Here is a 22250-nt window from a genome sequence, read left to right on the forward strand (position 1 = left end):
CGCGTTCAAAACAACTGGGAACTCGGGCCTCTTTCGAGAGCTCTGATTTTCTGACCTGACGATCACTGACATCATGAGTTAACTCATACGTTTTATTTATTGAATATTTAAAAAATACAATATACTTGCAGTGAAGACAATCAACAACTACCCCCCCCCACAGTCCCCCCCTCTGAGAAAAATAAATAGTGTTTCCATTCCCCACCCCCAAGACCCCCCCAGCCAACAAAATTAACAAAAGAGGAAAAAGAGAAAAAAGAAAACAACAATGCAAAAAACAAAAGATATCAAGGACAACAAAAATCACAACAGCAAGGCCAACTGAATGTTTGAGTGCATGTATGGCACTATTTACATCAGTGTGTCTGTGTATGTGCCCATGTGTGCATTTGAATGAGATTGAGTGTATATTGCATGTGTACAAACACTTGCACGGCATTAGCCTCAGGATAAACCGTCATTAACTGTAATAATATTGCCCCTCAGTGTCATTCAAACTTACTTTTGTTATGTTTCATTTAGACTTCATTTTGTTGTCTTTTATCATTGACTGTCATTCTATGCCCCGCCAAGCAACTCCACTCCCACGGTTTTCTGTATGTGAAGGAGAGTCGGACCAAAATGCGGCGTGTCTATTGCGATCCATGTTTAATAAAACTGAAGTAAACACAAATCAATATGAAAAAACAATACACGAAAACCGAAACAGCCTAATACAGGTGCAAGCTAATACACGACAGACATAAGTACAAAAGGACAATTACCCACAAAACCCAACACCAAACAGGCTACCTAAATATGGTTCCCAATCAGAGACAATGACTAACACCTGCCTCTGAGAACCATATCAGGCCAAACACAGAAACAGACAAACTCGACACACAACATAGAATGCCCATTCAGATCACACCCTGAACAAACAAAACATATAAACATACAAAGCAAACTATGGTCAGGGTGTGACACCCACTTGTCTCCAATTCTACATCCCAACCCTCAACACATCCCTCCTATCTCTGCTAGCCACCCTCTTCGGATTTCTATGCAGCATATATCGTTCAACTATGCTGTGATGTTTAACATACAATTTCAATCTAATCGAATAGAATCCACAGATTGCTAGTTGAAGATAAATAACTTTTACTAAGAGTATTAGTATATTAGTAATTGACTGACCGGGTCTCTCCAGTTCTCCCAACAGTACTATTTCTAGGGTCAATTTTAGATCAATGTTATGCATTTTCAGCCATTCCTGAACATGAGACCAAAAACCTGAGAGCATTACCAAAATAAATGGTCTATTGACTCTGTATCCTCGCAACAAAATCTGCAGATTTGATGATTGTATGCCCTAAATATTCAACATTTTGTAGGTGGCAAGAATTCTATATAATCACTTTAGCTGAAAATCTTGAATCTTGCGTCATTTTATATATCAACTCATATACCCTGTACCATGGAATCGGTACATCAAAAATCTCATCCCAACTATTTTGCAATCTGTATGGCACAGCTGTCCCAGTTGTTTTTACCAGCATTAGCCATGAGAGAAAAAGTACTTTCAGAACGACTGTTCAGGACCTTTAACCCAACACTGAGTGACATTGTCAAGAGATACCTTTGCATAACACCATTTGTGTAAACAATACACACGTCCTAGTGTTATAAATGATACTTGGAGGTGTCACTCCCTAACACTTACAAAGTGTAATAGTGTCAGCACTTAGCATAGCATTACTTTAACGCTCAAAAGAGTGGGCCCGTAAAGACATTGGCCCCAATTTGACACTGTCAGTAGCTAGGTTTCCATCCAATTGGCGCTGGATTTTTTGTGAATATTTTTGTGAATATTGTTTCCACCAAAAGGACTTGATGCAAATAAAAATCACGGTGGGGTGACATAGTGTAGATAGAATTTACATTTTTGCTTAAGTTTTCATGTACCAAATAAAAATCTAAAGTTCAATGTGTTTCCATTACATTTTCAACACTACCAATAGTTTTCTCAGAAAAACTGTGGTGTTAATTAAATAGCAAATGTGCCTACAGCACTCTGGTCTCTGCACGTGCACTCTGGCCAACAGTTCGCAGATACAGTGGGGTTAGGCTAGTCTACATGATGAAGTGGGGTTAGGCTAGTCTACATGATGAAGTGGGGTTAGGCTAGTCTACATGATGAAGTGGGGTTAGGCTAGTCTACATGATGAAGTGGGGTTAGGCTAGTCTACATGATGAAGTGGGGTTAGGCTAGTCTACATGATGAAGTGGGGTTAGGCTAGTCTACATGATGAAGTGGGGTTAGGCTAGTCTACATGATGAAGTGGGGTTAGGCTAGTCTACATGATGAAGTGGGGTTAGGCTAGTCTACATGATGAAGTGGGGTTAGGCTAGTCTACATGATGAAGTGGGGTTAGGCTAGTCTACATGATGAAGTGGGGTTAGGCAAGTCTACATGATGAAGTGGGGTTAGGCTAGTCTACATGTTGAAGTGGGGTTAGGCTAGTCTACATGATATTATTATCACCAGAATAAGACCCTCAATATTTATTGGAAAGGAGCATCAAGATCACTGTGCACTTTCACCACCCTGTGAAGTTCATCAGTTATTTCATCTGTAGCCTAATAAAATGCATGGTTTCTCGAGTTGTAGTGGGAGGACCACACACCATATCATCACGTGACTCTAAGTTCACTTCTACAGTATATGATGGTTATTATATCAATATTTGTGCATAAATGCATTTCCACCATTTCTTGCATACTTAATTTTACCAACAAAAAAAAAGATCCCACTATGTTGAATGAATAAATTATAAAATTGTACGGAAAATTCCTGTTTCCATCACAGCTGACATTATTTTTTTTATACATAGTATGACTGTAAATTGAACATATGGAAATCTTCCAAAACGCTTCACTGTTCTCCTCTCTCGAAGACTATTTGGCAGGGGAGAGTCACTGATATTCAAACGGTTTGGGGGAGGAGAGATGGACAGGTTGCATTATCACTTGGAATTACAGAGGCAGACGAGTAGAAGTGGGGATGTCTGACTGGAAGAAAAAACCCACAGCAACAAATTGATGTTTTAGTCCCTAGACAACTTGCAGAGGAGCAAATGGCTTACAATATGAGGACAGCACTATTAACAGATACCTCTCTCTCCTTTGTGTGTGTGTGGGTTCATGTGCGTGGGTTCGTGTGTGTGTACGTGTTGGAGAGTTTGACTGAGGAGGGTGAAGGGATGTTGGGAAATAGAGCCAGAATCGTCAGATGGCCATCCCATCATGCATTGCCTGAAGACCGGGAAGGGACCTGTGTGACACTGGCAGGTGGGATGGCAGACACACTGGCACCCTGGCAACACATCTTTCGACATGTCTGCCGTTTATAGTTGGCATGATGGGCAGGCCATGTGTTGGCTTTTAAGGAAAGTTTCACTGGTACTTGAGATGTCACTGGAGAGATTTAAGGATGTTTCTACAGTACAAATATAACATACTGGCGATCATTTAGTTGGTAGACACTAAAAGCCATAGATGAAGGGCACGTAGGGATAATGTTAAATGAAACTTTATACCAAAACAGACGGAAAAAAAATAATCTAGAAAGATTTTTTCTTCTTTGGGCACTGACAGATTGGGAGCAGTCTGGCACCCTGCTGCTAATTGCTATCAAACTCAAAACTTCTAAAATGGAACCTCAAATCAAATGTTTTTTGTGACATGCGCCGAATACAACAGGTATTCCTCTTACAGTGAAATGCTTACTTACAAGCCCTTAACCAACAATGCAGTTTTAATAAAATATCCCCCCCAAAAAGTATGAGACAAGAATAACAAATAATTAAGAAGCAGCAGTAAATAACAATAGTGGGGCTATATACAGGGGGTACCAGTACTGAGTCAATGTGCAGGGGCACCGGTGTTTAGGTAATTGAGGTCATTTGTACATGTAGGGAGAGTTATTAAAGTGACTATGCATATATAATAACAGAGCATAGAGGCAGCGTAGAAGAGGTTGGGACAACGCAAATAGTCTGGGTAGTCATTTGATTAGCTGTTTAGGAGTCTTATGGCTTGGGGGTAGAAGCCGTATCGTGAGATTTTGAGTGAAAACCTCCTTCCATCAGCAAAGGCATTGATGATGAAACATGGCTGGGTCTTTCAGCATGACAATGATCCCAAACACACTGCCCGGGCAACGAAGAAGTGGCTTCGTAAGAAGCATTTCAAGGTCTTGGAGTGGCCGAGCCAGTCTCCAGATCTCAACCCAATAGAAAATCTTTGGAGGGAGTTGAAAGTCTGTGTTGCCCAGCAACAGCCCCAAAACATCACTGCTCTAGAGGAGATCTGCATGGAGGAATGGGCCAAAATACCAGCAACAGTGTGTGAAAACCTTGTGAAGACTTACAGAAAATGCTTGACCTCTGTCATTGCCAACAAAGGGTATATAAAAAAAGTATTGAGATAAACTTTTGTTATTGACCAAATACTTATTTTCCACCATAATTTGCAAATAAATTCATAAAAAAATCCTACAATGTGATTTTCTGGATTTTATTTTTCTCATTTTTTCTGTCGTAGTTGAAAGTGTACATATGATGAAAATTACAGGCCTCTCTCATCTTTTTAAGTGGGAGAACTTGCACAATTGGTGGCTGACTAAATACTTTTTTGCCCCACTGTATATCTCACATTCTAGTGTTTGAACTTGTAAAAATGGCTGCATGGGATTTCTCTTAATACTACTCCATGCAGCCAATGGCAATGTCAGCTTTAGCTAAAGTGCCAGGAGCCGGGATTAGCTTGTGGATTTGACAGCTCTACAGCAGTTCCACCTCCGACACCACCAAAACTACTATGCAGATGTGTCACGTCGTAACCTTTTTATTTTCTATTTGGTTTGGTCAGGGTGTGATTTGGGTGGGCATTCTATGTTCTGGTTTCTAGGTTTGTGTATTTCTATGTTTTGGCAGGGTATGGTTAACAATCAGGGACATCTGTCTATCGTTGTTTCTGATTGGAAATCATACTTAGGCAGCCTTTTTCCCCATTGTGATTGTGGGAAGTTGTCTTTGTTAGGGGCACTATAGCCCTTGTAAGCGTCACGGTCATTTTAGTTATTTCTTGTTTTGTTGGCGACATTTGACTAAACAAAAGAAAATGTACGCTCACCACGCTGCACCTTGGTCTTCCTGTACCCATCTTCCTCTACCACTCTCTTCACTGCTTCAGCATACGACACTTTCTGTACTACTCTGACCGTGACAACCTCAACCTGCCTTTCTCTCCCCGGACACCTGCGATCTCTAGTCCCATGGGCACCCCCACAGCTTACACACAAACCTTCTCCACCGATACTACACATTCCTTTGTCTCCTGCTCTCCTGCACACTTCTCACATCTAGGAATCTCCTTCCTACACACTCCTGCAACATGACCATAAGCTTGACACCTAAAACATCACAGTATTTTCGGAACAAAATCTCTGATTTGATAACTAACACATCCTAACTTGACCTTGTTGGGCATCAAAACTCAGCAGGAACAAACCATGTATTCTCCATTTCATTACACTCTCCACCGGGTCTGCGTTGCACCGAACGGTCGGAGTCACAGAGACCAGGAATCTTCCATTTCAGCTCAAATCAAATCAAATTTTATTTGTCACATACACATGGTTAGCAGATGTTAATGTGAGTGTAGTGAAATGCTTGTGCTTCTAGTTCCGACAATGCAGTAATAACCAACAAGTAATATAACTAACAATTCCAAAACTACTGTCTTATACACACAAGTGTAGGGGGATAAAGAATATGTACATAAAGATATATGAATGAGTGATGGTACAGTGCGGCATAGGCAAGATACAGTAGATGGTATCGAGTACAGTATATACATATGAGATGAGTATGTAAACAAAGTGGCATAGTTAAACTGGCTAGTGATACATGTATTACATAAAGATGCAGTAGATGATATATAGAGTACAGTATATACGTATTGTGGCACACCTCTTCAAGGTTAGGAGCGTTTGTCACAAACTAAGTGGTAAACTGTCACCAAATCACCCAAGAATGAGAGTTCTTTCGAACAGGACAGTACCTGTGTGTTTGTTTCTCCGTCCTGGTCCACCCAGGCCGTAGGCGAGGTCAAGGGTAGCAGGGTTCGGTACACGAATCGGGTTCTCGGTAGGTCCAGGTCCAAACGCCAACAGGTAAGTCCAAAACAGTCCAGCTCATACACGGTAAATCCAGCCAATCTCTATTGTCTCTTTCTCTATTGTTCATAGATCCTTCCAGCACTCTCTTCTTCTCTTCCTGGTTTTTCTTGACCCTTTATCTGTGGGTTGGCTCCACCTTCTGAGGGTTCCCCTTGCTTCTGGGACTTGTAGTTTTGGTGGTCGGCCATTTTGTGATCTGTAGTTCTGACAGGGGTGGCCATTTTAGTGATCGGGCAGAGCCCGTTTATTAGTTCTGCTCTCACATATCTGCCATTTACCACTCGACCCCTTCTTTGCCACACATCTCTCCCCCTAGATCCGACCCCCTAGGTCGGGCTACCGCAGCAAAATATGCGTGCATGCGGGATAACCCATCCACGTTTCCCATTTCCTTCCCTGCTCTGTGTTTCAAGTCAAAATGAAACGGTTGGAGACTCAAAAACCACCGCATCACCCGAGCGTTCTTCTCTTTAGCCCTATGCATCCAGGTGAGTGGGGCATGGTCACTGATGAGGGTGAAGTGGCGCCCCAGCAGGTAGTATTTCAGGCTTTCTAGAGCCCACTTTACTGCCAGCGCCTCTTTCTCAATGACTGAGTAGTTGGTTTCCCGTGGTTCCAGCTTCCTGCTTAAAAACAGGATGGGGTGTTCCACCCCTTCTACCTCTTGGGATAGCACTGCTCCCAAGCCGACCTCTGAGGCATCCGTCTGAACCATAAACTCTCTCTCAAAGTCTGGTACCACCAGCACTGGATTACAGCAGAGAGCCTCCTGTAATGTCCTAAATGCTTTGGTGGCCCTTTCATCCCATTTGACCATGTTTGGCCCTCTGGCTCTAGTCATGTCGGTAAGTGGGGCGGCCACTGTGGCATAACTTGGGATGAACTTCCGGTAGTAACCCGTCAGCCCTAGGAAGGCTCGAACCTGCTTCTTATTTACTGTTTTCGGCCATTCTCTAATTGCCTTCACCTTCTTATGTTGGGGTTTGATTAACCCTCTTCCCACAGTGTATCCCAGATACTCTGTTTCCTCTAACCCCACATAACACTTGGCAGGGTTTGCCGTGAGCCCTGCCTTTCTAAGGGCGTCTAACACTGCCTGTACCTGGGGTAAGTGGGATTCCCAATCTGGGCAGTAGATCCCCACGTCATCTAAATAAGCTGCGGCATATGCTTTGTGCGGTTTTAGGACTTTGTCCATGAGCCGTTGAAAGGTGGCTGGGCCCCGTGTAAGCCGAATGGCATGACGGTGTATTGAAACAAACCGTCAGGTGTTGCAAAGGCTGTCTTTTCTTTGGCCCTGGGGGTCAGAGGAATTTGCCAGTACCCTTTTGTCAGATCAAGAGTCGTAATGTACCGATTATTACCAATTTTCTCCAGTAGTTCATCTACTCGGGGCATGGGGTAGGCATCAAACTTGGAGATTTCATTTACCTTCTGAAAGTCGTTACAGAACCGCAAAGACCCATCGGGCTTGGAGACCATCACAATTGGGCTAGACCACTCACTATGTGACTCTTCGATCACTCCAGCTGTCAACATTTTATCCGCCTCTGCTCTAATCGCGGCCCGTCGAGCCTCGGGTACCCGATATGCCCGCATCCTCCACCACGTGTGGCAAACCTCTTCAAGGTTAGGAGCGTTTGTCACAAACTAAGTGGTAAACTGTCACCAAATCACCCAAGAATGAGAGTTCTTTCGAACAGGACAGTACCTGTGTGTTTGTTTCTCCGTCCTGGTCCACCCAGGCTGTAGGCGAGGTCAAGGATAGCAGGGTTCGGAACACGAATCGGGTTCTCGGTAGGTCCAGGTCCAAACGCCAACAGGTAAGTCCAAAACAAATCAAATCAAATTGTATTTGTCACATACACATGGTTAGCAGATGTTAATGCGAGTGTAGCGAAATGCTTGTGCTTCTAGTTCCGACAATGCAGTAATAACCAACAAGTAATCTAACTAACAATTCCTAATCTACTGTCTTATACACAGTGTAAGGGGATAAAGAATATGTACATAAGGATATATGAGTGAGTGATGGTACAGAGCAGCATAGGCAAGATACAGTAGATGGTATCGAGTACAGTATATACATGTGAGATGAGTATGTAAACAAAGTGGCATAGTTAAAGTGGCTAGTGATACATGTATTACATAAGGATGCAGTCGATGATATAGAGTACAGTATATAGGTATGCATATGAGATGAATAATGTAGGGTAAGTAACATTATATAAGGTAGCATTGTTTAAAGTGGCTAGTGATATATTTACAACATTTCCCATCAATTCCCATTATTAAAGTGGCTGGAGTTGAGTCAGTGTCAGTGTGTAGGCAGCAGCCACTCAATGTTAGTGGTGGCTGTTTAACAGTCTGATGGCCTTGAGATAGAAGCTGTTTTTCAGTCTCTCGGTCCCAGCTTTGATGCACCTGTACTGACCTCACCTTCTGGATGATAGCGGGGTGAACAGGCAGTCCAGCTCATACACGGTAAATCCAGCCAATCTCTATTGTCTCTTTCTCTATTGTTCATAGATCCTTCCAGCACTCTCTTCTTCTCTTCCTGGTTTTTCTTAACCCTTTATCTGTGGGTTGGCTCCACCTTCTGAGGGTTCCCCTTGCTTCTGTGACTTGTAGTTTTGGTGGTCGGCCATTTTGTGATCTGTAGTTCTGGCGGGTGGCCATTTTAGTGATCGGGCAGAGCCCGTTTATTAGTTCTGCTCTCACATATCTGCCATTTACCACTCGACCCCCTTCTTTGCCACAATATACATATGAGATGAATAATGTAGGGTATGTAAACATTATATTAGGTAGCATTGTTTAAAGTGGCTAGTGATATATTTTACATCATTTCCCATCAATTCCCATTACTAAAGTGGCTGGAGTTGAGTCAGTGTGTTGGCAGCAGCCACTCAATGTTAGTGGTGGCTGTTTAACAGTCTGATGGCCTTGAAATAGAAGCTGATCCTCCTCAACAGTTAATTCCACCCCCGTTAATACAACTTTCAATAGAGCCCTGCTCCGAAGAGGAAAGCAAGTCACATTTCTTGTCCCTAGTCGTGTAGCGCCAGCTCCCTTCTGGATGGAAGAAACACAATAAATCATCACCAGTCCAGTTCGAGTTACTTTCACCAACTCAACAGTCCCCAACCTCTTCCCCACCCATCCTGACACCACATATGGATCAGCCAGAATACAAGGATCCATTCTCTCCACAAATCTCACTTCAATTGGGCCAGAATCATATTTGTCACTATCGGGACGAGGCTCGGACTCTGTGGTAGTCACTGCAGGTACTTTATCCTCACTATCGTCAGATTCCATCTCTGAGCTACTGAAGCACGTATCCGTCGTTTTGCACTTGATGCCAACCTTCCTCACCACACTGCTTCCCTCTACACTCAGCTCCTTTTCGGCAGTCACCATTGCACCTAACACCGCATTTTATTCATCCTTACTCTCGTCACGTTCAATTTCCTTCTGCAGCTCTTCCAAAAGTTCTGTATGATCCTCTATTCCATATTCAATCAAAACATGTTCCACTTTCCTGTCCTCCATCTTCTCATCTTCTCCTTCTGCCATTCCAGAAAATGAGCCCTTGCTTAGTGACACTATTGTGCCATTAATGAAAATATATAGCTGACGGTTTCCATGGAGAATTTTTCCCTTTGTCATGAATATGGATTTTAGAGGTGGGTAATTCTGGACCCAGTGCAAATTATGCATTTAGAGAAGCTAATGAATCATTAGCAGTTAGAGAGAAGTAATTTTGATAAGCGTGTCAACTGCAACCTAATGCAGCTGATATTAGCATTCATCCCCGGGCCGATAGCTCTGTGCATTCAAGAGCTTTTGGAATGGTTTATGTAGGCTTGATGTGGTAATTCATCACGTAACTAATCTCAGTAATCGTCATATCCTCTGCATGGCTCCCTGTGGAAGTTGACAATCATCCACTCTCCTCTTCGTTTATGTGGATATCAATGTGGACAAATGACAGCTAAGGTACTATCTGCCAGTAAGCTGATATGATGGTAGGGAAGTTAGCTGAATGTCGTAACCAAGGAACACAAAATGAAATGTGAGCAGACCCTTTCTTTCTGACTGAATTGAAATAGGTTTCGTAACAAAATATCACACCACCATGATGACATGAGGTTGGCAACGTTAAGTGAACCATGTGTGCTTCCACACACAAATCTTTGCGCAACTAACTTTTTCAATGTTTGCAGTTAGGTGGACACATTAGATCATGGCTGTGCTGTGTGCTTCTCTGACACTCATTTAAAATAGGTATCGTTATACTGTACATACATACCATCCTGTAATCCTGTGGTAACGTTTTTGATTGGCCAGATGGTAAATTAAAGCTACCAGGATGAGGGTTTGGGTCAATGAAACAGGGCATACAGAGATGCAGAGGAGAGCGATAGATTGATAGAGAGAGAGAAAGAGAGAGGGGGGGGTGGGTGGAAGAGGGAAAGAGTGCGTGTGAGAAAGGAGAGAAAGCAAGAGAAGGGAGACAGCAGCACAGCATGGAGGAGGCTGCCTACCGCTGTGCTAGGCAACCTCTGGAACAGATCCAGGGCTGCTGTCCGCCATTGCCAGACTCAACACGACCTCACCTTTCACATCACATATTCACAAAAGAAATCTCACATCCACTATGAGCTCAGCCAATTAAAAAGTTATGCATAATTTAGCCAGTCATTTGGCAGTGGGATCAAATTGAGTATGATTTGCAGTTAGTTCTTGGGAATTTCCTCAGGCAGATTTTTTTTAAAGAAAAAATGTAACCTGATTCTATCGTCCATCACCATCACCAAAAACCTACATTTTATCCTTGCTTCTTTTTATTCAAATGGCACACATAGTTGGAGTTAATTGCTTAAAGCTACAATATGCAACTTTTTCTGGTGACCCGACCAAATTCACATAGAAATGTGAGTTATAGCAAGTCTAACAAGCAATAGATGTGTTCTGTAAACGCTATTTCCATGCTTCCCATTCTTAAATTTAGTTTTTTCATCTTTTACTTTCAATTTTCTACAACAGCTGAAAATAGAATACAATACACAAAAATTCCCCAAATAAATTAGGAAATATCAGAATGAGCCATGTCAGAGAATGGCTAAATATCACGTTCCAAATGTACAAAGGCCAACACTCCATTACTTCTCCACAAAAACAGTGGGTGTCTTATCCTATCCCTGACTATTCGGGTTCCGAGTGGCGCAGCGGTCTAAGGCACTGCATCGCAGTGCTTGAGGCGTCACTACAGTCCCGGGCTTGATCCCAGGCTGTACAGCAGTAAACAATTGGCCCAGTGTCGTCCGGGTTAGGGTTTGGCCGGGGTAGGCCATCATTGTAGGTAAGAACTTGTTCTTAACTGACTTGCCTAGTTAAATAAAGGTAAAAAATAAAATAACAATAATAAAAAATGTGGTCTGGGATTGAAATCTCATTTCAGAGAAGCACCAGGGAGATTTTGGAATCCATTCTATTCTAAAAGCAGGTAGAGTACATCTCCTTCATCCTCTATGAAATGACTTCATCACTCCTCCAATTAAAAGATAGCGGTGAAGTATGGCAGACGTAGAGCCGCGACAGCGTAATTGTCCTGTGTGTAATTGCTGGCTGCCATTAGGGAGCTGGGTGAAGAGTGGATGGAGGGAGTGAAGGAAACTTGTATTTAAGCCTGAGGGCACAGGAGAACGAGAGGAGACTGGAGCTGTGCTATACGCTGACACACAGGGACACCTCTAAGACCAAAATCCCATCTTTTGCTTTACAGGTCTATTTTAATTGCCACTAGCCCTGTCAATCACTCACTGACAGGGTTTTGCTTTCTGATCCACACCTGTAGAGAACTATCATTGTACCATGGAACAGTCTTGAAGACTCTCTATCATGCACTAGCCAAAGAGCCACAGAGGTGACTTATACAGCCTAAAGAGCTCAAAGATACAGTACATGTAGGAAAGTGTCATTAAATAGTGTTTTCATGCTACAGATGTAGGATCTTCATTTCCGCCAGATTTATACAGCAGGAAAATAATCCTGTTGCAACAGTAAATGTGAATTATTATGTGGATTATAATTCATTGACATTTTTGTAGGGGTTGATATATTTTTTTCTGAAATGTAAAAGGTGGAAAACCTCAAATACACGTTTGAAATGTCCTGCATTGCATCTGCAACAGGGTGATCAAATTAAGATCATATGTCAACAAAAAAATAACATATCGATTTATCTGTCACTAATGTGAACAAAATTGGAAATACATTTCTCTTGTCAGTTATCAAGAGTTAGCAGGCTAATTATCTGTAGATTAAATGTTGCTTCAGGATTACTGGGATTAGAATATCACAGTGGGTGGTGTCAACTGGAGGGATGAGACATGACGAACAGAATGATGAGGGTCAGAAGGACAGGGAGGTATGGGTGGAGGGAAGAATTCATCCTCTTTCATTTATATTCATGCATCCCAAATTAAACCCTATTCCCTATTTGGTGCACGTCTTTTGACCAGAACCCATTGGGATCGGCTAAATATTTGTGCACTATATTTGGGACGCATCCTATGTGAGATTATAGGAGGCTGGAGCGAGGCAAGAATTGTATGCATTAAGTCATCTTGACTCTGTTCTACTTCTCAATTGGTGTCTATACGTCCACCTTCACTCTGCCTGACTCCTGCTCTCATGCTCATTCCTCGCATCATTGAGGAACAGCATCAATTCTATTTTCTGTCACACAATTGTACTATCCTTCGAGATAGGAGATGTACTCATCCTTCAAATCAAACATAGTTCAAGTTTTTGGGTCAAAAACCCATTGCAATGTCATAATGAAATTCATCACAGGCCGAAAAAAGTTTCTGCATTTCATTGGTCTTATAAACGTTTAATGAAGCACTATGCAGAAATAGCTCCGCCATTTCCTGGTTGCTAAAATTGTAATACTTCGCCTAATTTTAGTTTGTGTAAAAAAAAAACGAATATAGTGTAGAGAATCACTGTACCATCTAAACCGCTGTGAAATATATTTTCCGTAACAAAAAGATTGTAGCTTCAGCTGTTTGAAGCTGGTGTACAAAACCGAAAGTAAAAGATGCAAAAACAAAACTTAAGGATGGGACGCATAGAAATAGTGCCTATAGATGAGATCTACCATTCCTTAGACTTGCTTTCAATGCAAATGACAGATCTATGACACGTATTTCTATGTGAATTTGGTCAGGTCCCCCAAAAAGTTACATTTTGCAGCTTTAAGGAAATACATATCTTAAATCACAACCAAAGCAAATACAAATAATAAGCACCATGAACAGTGTCTATTTCACCTAGCCTGTCACACAGGGAGATAAAATTTGCTGACTAACTTCTTTGTTCAAATGCATCACAGGCCTTTGATATTTTAAATCACTCACTACAGTTGTCATTTGTTAGACTCCTTCACTTCGAATTTCATCAATCTCACTCATCTGTTTAACAAAACTAATCTGACATTCACATATTTTTGCCTCTATGTGCTGATGCTTCCACACTATGAATTTGATGCTATGGTGATGTCTTTTATACTGACCATCACAAATTGGCATCACAAAAAAAGTCATTTCTTAAGTTGAACTGGGACTGCAAAAACAAACTGGAGCAGTAGAGTTGTGGGAATTATAATTAACACTTTTGTCACTATTTTGCTCTCTCCCTTACTGAAAGGGGAGATAATCACACAGTGGGTAATTGAGCTGACTGCCTGACCAGCGCCATCTTGCACCCCTACATACACACAAACATCTGTCGTGCCTCAACGACGCAATAAACAAACCATTTACAATCAAAGACATTGTCCCAATGTGTGGCAATGATGTTGAAAGTAGACAGTAGGCTTGTGCGATATACCATATATTTCGCATGTACCTTAAACCGGGGGGAGGGGGGGAGCTACACCACAGCTTATAACTATAAATCAACTATCTAAGATGTGCAAAATAAATTATCTCCAGCTCAGGGCTCCAGCTATTCATTTGGTTTGCTAACTTGTTAGTTAAGTGGCTAGCTTGCAAGATCAAGCTTTTGGTTACAACAGAGACAATCAATCCTCTCCTGGATCAAGATCCCTGCTGCCTAATATTTTGTTGTGGTTGTTCTTATTTTATGTTTGGGAAAAAATAGCGCCCCTTGTGTGCATTGCCAGTAATACCGGATATCCCGGTATGGTACAGGAATGGTATAAAAGGTATGAAAATCTGGATACTGCCCAGACCCAGTAACAGGTTGAGTGGGAGAGAAAGGGCCAGAATGAGACAGCCGCACAAAGAAGCCTCAGGGTTGCCCATGCTACACAACGTTCACTAACAGCCGGCTATCAAATCTCTTTGGGTAAATGCTGACTCTCTTCCCACTTTATTCTAACATGGTGTTGGGTAAAGTATGGCTCTCTTACCGAGACAAAGGTTGTCTTTCAGAGACTGAACAAACGGAATGGTTATTTGAGGAAGGAAAAAAAACAAATGACAAAGCTACAGTGGGCCGGCATTTTACAACTCTTCATCATTGTGAGCTTTAAAGGTTTCATTTGTGACAGAGAACCTAAAAAAGAGTCACATAAGGGAAGAAAAGAGAACAAGAGTTCCCAGAACAAAGAAGATATAACATTAGACCCAGATGTCCCAGAACAAAGAAGATATAACATCAGACCAACAGGTCCCAGAACAAAGAAGATATAACATCAGACCAACAGGTCTCAGGACAAAGAAAATATAAGATTAAAGCAAGAGTTCCCGAAACAAAGAATGTACACTGAGAGAACAAAACATTAAGAACACCTGCTCTTTCCATGACATAGACTGACCAGCTATGATCCATTATTATTGCTGTAATTTCAAATCAGTGTAGATGAAAAGAAGGTACACTTAATTTTGCAGCACTAGCACAGAGGAGGCAAAGTGTTCCCATTTTGAACCATTTCATGTGTCTGAAGGTAGAACTCCGACTACCTGGCAGGCCCAGAGAGCTAATCAAGTGTACCTATAAGCCTACCACTGGCCAATCAGATAGCTCAGATCACAGAGGCTGCACAGTTTCCTCAAGCCATAGACTGTAAAAAGAAGCCTCGAACGTACAGAAAAGTTGGCACTGTGAGATTACAAAACTTTTAAAACCATAACGATAAAGAGAATCAATGAATATCTAAATGCCTAAAAATCGCCACTGCCAATATGCAGTGATAATGTATTGGGACTATAGCCTACTGCACAAAACTCATTGCTAAATAACTGTTTTAATTGGTTAACGTTGCATAGGCTTACATTTTTTAAGTCATGTTTATATATAATTGGAGCGGTAAATCTCGGCTTGCATTTTGACTCAGAAAGTGATCTTGACTCAGAAAAGGTTGGGGACCGTGAACTAGCCTGTTCTGAGCCCTCAGAGTTCTCGTTTCAGTGAGCCCTGGAGACAGCTGTTTTTGCGCAAGAGAAAAGTGTTCAGGTATTTCATGATGTTTCCACTGGATATATTGTATGGGATCCAGATATTTTGCTCTTTCACTGCCTGATGATTATCAAGGGGGAGATATTTTTTCAAATTTGGCCTAACGTGTGGAACTATGAGGGTATCATTCACAATTTAATAAAAAACTGACTTTTTTGACTTACTGTGTGAGGTGATGAAAAATGACTGAGAAGGTCTCCTTATTAGTGGTGGACGTGGTGAATTAAGACAATCCAAAATCAAACATCCTTAAATGGGCACTTTCCTTTATTTGTGTGCAGCAGGCTACCTCTATGCATGCTCAGGTGTGCACGCTCCCTCAACATTAATAACACGACAGAGAAACTAGACTCATGCTAATTGCTCACATAGAGCACTCCAAACAAAAGACGTAAATGATGGTTATGAAATAAAGCAAAACCTTTTTCTCACAAATGTAGCAGGTTGTGAACTCCGCAAATAACGTTTCCACTCTGAGAATGAGAACGATAAAATGACTATAGGCCTAATTAGTAATACAATGCATTAACAGATGTTAATGTAACCACATTGCGGGGATTAACTGTACATTTACTTCCACTGACATATGTAATGGGGAATTTATAAAAATAAACAATCAAAGGGCAACAATTCACATGAAACAATGAATGCGCAAGACTTGGGAGCCAGCTGAGTTCATTCTGGAGAGTTTAGTGCTGCATTCTGGAGAGAGATATGCCTATAGGCTATCTTCACAACACACCCCTCCCTTCTTCTTGACTCAACTTTTAATTATACTCAAGACACATTATCGTCACACATATTTCAGATGCTTTTCACTGACAGCCTCAATTCAATAATCAACTAACTTTTTGCCACGCACGCTGCCTATAATTTCTTCCTCATATGCCATTTCTCTTCTGTCTATTTCTTTTCATATCAACTTTCTTTCATTGTCCAAAAGCCAAAGGCACAATCCTAGTCATATTAGCAACCCATCCTAGTTGTTGCATCTTTAGATTCACCCTATTTCTATGTCATACATCACATGTGCTGGTCAGAATGGTGTTTTCCGCAAATTGCATTTTGGCAAATGTTTGAAAATTATGTTTTATTGGCTGCCTCATTACAGGATTTGCATGCGCAACATTTTCCTTTTCCAATATATACTGTCTGCATAATTCTCAGGACAGTGAAGCGTTTTTAAAATCTTTTGGCTCTATATAGTGCCTTGCAAAAGTATTCATCCCCTTTGGCATTTTCCCTATTTTGTTGCATTACAGCCTGTAATTGAAATTGATTTTTATTTGGATTTCATGTAATGGACATACACAAAATAGTCCAAATTGGTGAGGTGAAATGAAAAAAATTACTTGTTTCAAAAAATTAAATGAGAAAGAAAATGGAAAACTAGTGCATGCATACATTGGGGCAAAAAAGTATTTAGTCAGCCACCAATTGTGCAAGTTCTCCCACTTAAAAAGATGATAGAGGCCTGTAATTTTCATCATAGGTACACTTGAACTATGACAGACAAAATTAGAAAAAAAATCCAGAAAATCACATTGTATAACTTTTTACTACTTCAAAACACAAGTGAATTTGTCCCAATAACTTTGCTCCCCTAAAAATGGAGGGACTATGTATAACAAATGCTGTAATTTCTAAATGTTTCTCCCGACATGGATGAAAATGCCTCGAATTTAAGCTGACAGTCTCATAGAATTTAAACTTCAACCTCATAGTCATTGTTCAATTTCAAATCCAAACTTTGAGTATAGCGCCAAAAGAAAAAGAAAAAGCTCCACTGTCCCAATAATTACAGAGGACACTGTAGTAGCTGTGTATATACAGTGCCTTCGAAAAGTATTGAGACCTTGACTTTTTTCATATTTTTTTTACATTACAGCCTTATTCTAAAATGTATTATTTTTTCCCCTCATCAATCCAGACACAATACCAATAACGACAAAGCAAAAACAGGTTTTTAGAAATATTTGCAAATGTATTAAAAATAAAAACCATAAATATCACATTTATGTAAGTATTCAGACCCTTTACTCAGTACTTTGTTGAAGCACCTTTGGCAGTGATTACAGCATTGAGTCTTCTTGGGTGTGATGCTACAAGCTTGACACACCTGTATTTGGGGAATTTCTCCCATTCTTCTCTGAAGATCCTCTCAAGGTCTGTCAGGTTGGATGCGGAGTGTTGCTGTTCAGCTATTTTCAGGTCTCTCCAGAGATGTCCGATCGGGTTCTGGCTCTGGCTGGGCCACTCAAGGACATTCAGAGACTTTTCCCAATATCACTCCTGCATTGTCTTGGCTGTGTGCTTAGGGTCACTGTCCTGTTGGAAGGTGACCCTTCGCCCCATTCTGATGTCCTGATCCGCTCTGGAGCAGGTTTTCATCAAGGATCTCTCTGTACTTTGCTCCGTTCATCTTTGCCTCGATCTAGACTAGTATCCGAGTCCCTGCCGCTGAAAAACATCCCCACAACATGATGCTGTCACCACCATGCTTCACCGTAGGGATGGTGCCAGGTTTCCATTGGAAACAGGATGCACCTATGCTCAATTTTGAGTCTCATAGCAAAGGTTCTGACTAATTATTTAAATAAAACATTTCACATTTTGAATACATTTGCACCTGTTTTCACTTTGTCATTATGGGCTATTGTGTGTAGATTGTTGAGGATTTGTTTTAATTTAATCCATATTAGAATAAGGCTGTAACTTGTGGAAAAACCCAGGGGTCTTTCAGAAGGCACTGTGCACACACACAATAAACCTCAGAATCGGGAGGGTATTCATTATGTTTGCAAAGAGAAACGGTCAAAATGCCTAGGCAACCAGAACAATATAATCAGTAGGATGAGTTGAGTCTTCCCCCACAAAACATAAACATGTAAATGCCCACCTAGCAGACGAATAAAATAATGTAAGTCTTGTGTTGTGTTCTCTGACTAAGTTCTTAAACTGTGTATAATGGAATGGTAGGACAGATGGAATTGTAACAATGGGAATGTGTATTTGTCCGTTGCACCTTCCTCGTTCTTTTCTTAAAAGTCACAATCTACCTCACTTTGTGCCAAGCTAATGATGTCTGACAGACTGACAGGGCTTCTTCTCCTCAGAGACCTTTCCTAAAAACAGCCCAGAATATTGATCAACAGCTCTAAATAGCATTGCAACTGACCGATGCATATTTTAATAGTTTGCACCAAACAAAACAGACCAATCTAATTTCCAAGCGTTTACCCTCCCTGCCGAAACTGAAATGTCTCGCAGTAGTGATTACACAAGTGTTGCACAAACAGAGGGTAGAAAAACGTCATGTGACAGTAAAGCTCTCTACAGTGTGTGTGTGTACACGTGTGCACCTGAGAGAGAAAGTGTGTGTGTGCGTGCTTGTGTGAGAGATATGTGATGGGATATGTCATAGCTTTAGAGAAAAAAACACAGAGAAGTAACTGGTTTAATTATCCTGAACACGCTGGGGCCCCTGAGCTTTTCTCCTTTAACAATGATCGGAGAAAGTACCTGGAGTCCAGTTATACAGAATAGGAAAAACAAACAATATCACATCCATATATGCAAGTGTGACAGGTTAAAGGAAATATTCATAGCCTGTTGTACATTAAAAAGTATTAGTAAATTCATAGTATGTGAGGATCTTAAAACATCTAAGGTTAAAAAGATGCATTCAGTATTAGTTGATAGAGATTGATAACATTCATATAATTGTGTTAAAGATCAAATCTGTCAAAGTGTACGAATTGTGAGAGTAATGTGTAAACGTTATATTGATTACTTTATTTTGTAGTGCCTAAAAGTGTTAACCTGTGATCTACGAAATGCTCTTAATCTATGAGCCGGAGATCGATTGCTCTGGTCTCTACCCATATTCCTGGGGAAAATCGCGGTCTTTTCTCATTACACTAAACGTTGAATTGAGAATACAACATCGTATCACTCTCGTGATTATTTCTCCCCTGTTTTCAGGTACTTTATTGATGATAAAAATAGTAATTTAAATGTTATAACTCGCTAACATGTCAAGAGTGTATAAGGTGTGTCTTAGTAACGTCTTGAGGAAGTTAGAGTTAAGTTTGAAGAGAGTAATATTAGCCCTGCTCGGTTGAAGTGAAGAATAGCATCGTACTGAGAGTAACTGTCATCTTATGTCGATTGTGAATGTGCGTTGTTAATAAGATATTTTGCTGTGTTATTTGTATAATGGGCTTTCTGATGTTTTGTAATGTGTTACTTTTGTGAAATGATTACACTAAACGTTGAATTGAGAATACAACACCGTATCACTCTCGTGATTATTTCTCCCCTGTTTTCAGGGGCGTAACACAAGCTTATGTCCTGCTTGTGACATGATCATAGAAATGTGGAATAGAGAGTCAAGTAATATCAGATAGATTAGAAGAAAAAAAAGAAGCCCCATCTTTGGGTCTGGCTGTCTGTACCCTTCCCGTTTATGGAAGGCTTAGTATTTCAGAATTTTCTCAGACAAGCATTCCATTCCCATAGCAAGCTTCGGTAATGCCAGCATACAGTAAAAAAGGTATCTAAAAACAATACTGCTTTTGTTCTGAGTTTAGGAAAGCTGACCACATCACTAACAGCAAACATGTATTGGTTTCTTGAATTCAATACTTCAATACTTGAGGAAAGTCACTCCAGTGTGATTTCTGGGAGAATGGGACACTGGCTGCCTATTGATTGTTCATTATTAATTCAGCTTCAAGCTCACAGGAGCTGCAGCATCATTTCTGAAGCAGAGATGAGAAATGATAGAAGCTGGAGGAGTAAACTCCTGGCTTTGCTTTCTGACCGTCTGTTCTGCCCGCCAATATCCACAGTAAAAGAATGAAGGCCACAGACACATTGATACATGGTCAAAGCACTGAATTCCCCTGGGATCCACATGCTCACAGTGAGTCCTTGGACAAAATACCCCAAAAGTCGTTTTCAAAAGAGCTAAAAGTTTTAGCAATTTTACTCAAATGACCATATCTGTAAGCAATCCAACTCATCCATAACACCCAGAGATGGGCAATATTGTTGTTACATGTATTTAAAAAAAGAAGAACAAGTAGGCAGCAAGTACATTGCAATTAATTGAGTGAAATATTAACAGAATATATCTACAAAAGAATACATATAGGAGCAATCAACGGAAGACTCAAGTAGTCAAAAGCGTTGCATGAGGGAGGACAACTTTTTTTTTCATGAGTATGGCCTTATTTCTATTGATTGTCATTAATATTCCATTCACACAGTTCAATGTAGCAGCGATCGGTTTAGGCTAATCTTCCCTATACCCATCATGAGGTTGCTACAACCTAGCCTATGAATGAAAGTTTACAGCGTAGGTACACACAGGCCGAGAGGCACATTTGAGGTGACAGACAGTGACACATGGACACACACGCTTGCACACTCTTGCCTGCATCTTCCTGATATAGGATATAATCATTAGTCCAAAATAATTTGAATCTGTCTATAGGACAATTTGAATCTGAATTTGAATCTGTCTATTAATCCTCGTTTCGTTCCATTTGCATCCATTTAAGAAACATTTTTCAACAGAATCGGTGGAATAAATTTTTTTAATAGATTTCTTTTTAATTTCACCTTTATTTAACCAGGAAAGCTAGTTGAGTACAAGTTCTCATTTACAACTGCGACCTGGCAAAGATAAAGCAAAGCAGTGCAACACAAACAACAACACAGAGTTACACATGGAATAAACAAACGTGTAGTCAATAACACAATAGAAAAAAAGAAAGTCTATACACAGTGTGTGCAAATTTCATGAGGAGGTAAGGCAATAAATAGGCCATAGTAGCGAAGTAATTACAATTTGGCAAATAAACACTGGAGTGATAGATGAGCAGATGGTGATGTGCAAGTACAAATACTGGTGTTCAAAAGAGCAGAAAAGTAAATAAAAACAATATGGGGATGAGGTCGGTAGATTGGGTGGGCTATTTACAGATGGGCTATGTACAGCTGCAGCGATCGGTTAGCTGCTCAGATAGCTGATGTGAGGGAAGTATAAGTCTCCAGCTTCAGCGATTTTTGCAATTCGTTCCAGTCATTGGCAGCAGAGAACTGGAAGGAAATGCAGCCAAAGGAGGTGTTGGCTTTGGGGATGACCCGTGAGATATACCTGCTGGAGCGCGTGCTACGGGTGGGTGTTGTTATCGTGACCAGTGAGCTGAGATAAGGCGGAGCTTTACCTAGTATAGACTTATAGATGACCTGGAGCCAGTGGGTCTGGCATATGTAGCGACGGCCAACCGACTAGAGCATACAGGTCGCAGTGGTGGGTGGTGTAATGGGCTATGGTGACAAAACGGATGGCACTGTGATAGACTGCATCCAGTTTGCTGAGTAGAGTATTGGAAGCTATTTTGTAAATGACATCGCTGATGTCGAGGATCGGTAGGATTTTTTTTTTCTTTTAATTTTTTCTGTCTCACGAATATTCAACTTTGTGATCCAAAAACCTCAAACTTAGATATGTCTGTCCATA

The sequence above is a fragment of the Oncorhynchus masou genome, chromosome 10 (assembly GCF_036934945.1).
Source record: "Oncorhynchus masou masou isolate Uvic2021 chromosome 10, UVic_Omas_1.1, whole genome shotgun sequence".
NCBI classification, from domain to species: Eukaryota; Metazoa; Chordata; class Actinopteri; order Salmoniformes; family Salmonidae; genus Oncorhynchus; species Oncorhynchus masou.